The following is a 3,186-nucleotide window of genomic DNA, read 5'->3' on the forward strand; positions in this document are numbered from 1 at the left end:
AAACATTTAGATTTATATATTTAATTCTTAAATATAGATATTTTTAATTTGAAAAAAAATATTATGTTAATTCTAATATTTTTGACACGACAAAAATCTAATTATAAAATTTAAAATAGTGTAAGGATTCAGTTAAAATCTTTTAAACTATAGAGACTCAACTATAACTATAATGACACTATGGAGACAGAAGTTTAACCTAAAATGTTATTCCATCAAATTAGTTTGAAAATGGGTTTTGAAAAGAGTACTAGTCGCACCCTATGGTTATAGTTTTTTTTTATTTTTTTTATTTTTTTTTTTTGGGTGACTTCCCTATGGGTATAGTTCTAATAGTATGTTTAGGTCTTAACACGAAAAAAAGAATTCAACAATTGATGGGAAAGGTTTTGAAGTTTTTGATGTGTAGTTAATTATGTTTATATATTAACAAGAAATAAAAGGTTTGCCGGGGTACCTTGTTTATATTACGAAAAACGTAACAAGTTAACCCAAAAGACAGGAAAAGTTAGGTATAGTTAATATTAATCTAAAATTTCATATTGAAGTTCTAAATTTTGTCGATGTTATAATGATATTTTTATATTTTATTGATATTAAAATATAAATTAATTTTTTAATTATTTTTAATGTCTTTTATTTTTAATTGTATAAAGTATTTAAAATATTTTTATTTTAAAAATAATAATATATACTATTTCTGAACTAATTTAATTTCAAGAATACATGTTAAGAATAATATTGAATATACTGATACGTGAGGGTATTTAAGTATGTCCAAACATATTTGATTTTTTTTAAGATATGGTTGGACACAAAAAACACGTATGTCGAACGAATATCGTATCAAAAATATGTCGTACACACGAACACTAAAATTTAACAAAGTGTCCGTATTTCATAATTAATGAAGAACTGGGATTCATGTTGTTATTCTTAGCTAATGGCTTGTCAAGTTAAATGAATTGTATAGAAAAATAGAAAAACAAATGTTAAAGAAAATAGATCATAAAAGCTAAATCTTAAAACTATACTAATCTTAATATAAGTTTGTAAGTGTTTCTGAAATTATCAAATGGGCCCAAAAATCAAAGTTATGTGGCTTACTGTCTTTCATGTTCGTGCACAGCTACTTGAGCGGTGTTTAAACTACAAGAAAAAACCCATGTTACCACGCTTTTTTCTTGTCACGCTTCAAAAACGTAATCGAAAGGGGTCAATGGCCAGGCTTTTTATGAGAATGGCAATTGCTTAGAGATTTGGTCACGATTTTTTTGCCACACTTTAAAAGCGTGGCTAAAAAGGATCAATGGCCATGCTTTTATAAGGGTGGCGACTGATTAGAGATTTGGCCACGCTTTTTCTTGCCACGCTTCAAAATGGTAGCGATAGAGAACAACAGGCACGCTTTTGAAGCGTGGCGAAATGGTTTCGTTATAGTGATGTTTTTGAAACGTGCCCTTTTCCTCTAACTCTTTCGGCATGCTTCAAAAGCGTGGCTACAAAGTTCAAAAAAAAAAGGTTTCCCACCCCTCTTTCTTTGAAAGACTGAGAGTTAAATTGCATACACAATAATGCCTAACACTACTCTTTATTTTCTTCGAAACACTCTCTCCTTCGAACCAATGCCTTGAAAATCTTTGAAGAACCCTAACAAAGAGCTCATCGCTGACGCTCGCCCTCTCTCCTCTGTCGCAATGCCTCTGTCAGCGCTCCCTCTTCCAACGCTCCAACCATCACTGCTCCTTCCATCTTCCTTGTACACATTAAACCCCTAACCCTCCTTCGGCGATGACTTTCTCTAGCAAGGCCTCCCTCGACGCTCATTGTCCCTTCCAAACCCTCTGTCGACGCTCGCTCCGCTGCCGCTCCCTTCATCTGTGCTCCAATGCTGTAAACCCTAACCCTCCTTTAGTGGTGATTCTCTCTGGCAAGGCCTCCCTCTTTGGCCCTCACTTTCTCTTGCAAATCCTCCGTGGGCACTCCCTCCGCCGCCGCTCCCTTCCGTCGTTGCAAACACCTAACCTTTCATCTTCCCTCTCTCGCAAACCTTTCCCTGTCACTGCAAACCCTAACCCCTGTGGAGAATTTTTCTCTATGAATTAGAGAAGGTTTGTTGTTCTAGCTAATTCTTTTAATTCATTTTGTGAGTTGTCAAAAAATTAAATAATTTGTTGTTGATTGTTGTTGTAATTCAAAATACTGTTATGGATATTTGTCACTCGTTATGAATATTTGTCATTATGCTTATCTTTAAAATCTCTGAATTTGTTTGGTGTTGTCATTATTTTGCTTGCCACTGTTACTGGCTTTGGGGCTATGATGTTTGTAGTTTCTGTTTTTTCTGAGATATTAAAGTGGAGGAGAATAGTTGTTGGTGAATTGAGCACATTATACTTTAATTCTTTTTTTTTTTTGCCATGTTACATGAGATGAGTTATTTAAATAATTCATTATTGATTGTTGTTGTAATTCAAAATACTGTTCTATTGATTTTTAGTAATCTGCCAGTCTGGTCTATTGAAAGTGGTAAATTTCCATTTACTTTTGGATATATAAGGCTTGCTATATATGCAATATGGTCTGGTCTAGTCTTTCAATATGCATTTTTAATAATCTGCTAGTCTGGTCTGGTTTGGGGGTATGCAATATGCATGATCCTGTAAATGCCTCTGCTAGTCTGGTCTTGTATTCAACAATTAGAAATTTGTTTGAGCTCTGCTGTTATGCTCCATTTATTTTTTATAAAGATACTTATTAGTTATTAATATTTACTTAAGTCTAAGTTTATTTTATTTCAGGCTTTCGGTAGTTCTCTATTCACTACCACTGCCACCTTTCTTATTCTGATGCTCTTGTGGAACTACTGTACTGCCTTGCTGCTGCTGTGGTACTAATTATCTACTGACGAATTGCTATTCGCTACCACTACTACCTCTTATTCTACTTCTGGTTTGCTGTTGTTGTTAATTAATCTGCTACTGGATTGCTTAGTATAATTTAGTTTTGTGGAGAAATGAATAAAATAATATGGGAGATGTGTAAGGATAGGTTATGTATTTAATTAAGTATGGTGCACATTTTTTTTCAAAGTCTGCTTTTGTGAAATGATGAGACTATAGCCCCTTGTTTCAACATGCTTTAGCTTGCGTTTTCTACCATTTTTTGCCTATTTGCCATGTCACG

Source organism: Arachis ipaensis, chromosome B09 (assembly GCF_000816755.2).
Source record: "Arachis ipaensis cultivar K30076 chromosome B09, Araip1.1, whole genome shotgun sequence".
In the NCBI taxonomy this organism is placed as follows: Eukaryota; Viridiplantae; Streptophyta; class Magnoliopsida; order Fabales; family Fabaceae; genus Arachis; species Arachis ipaensis.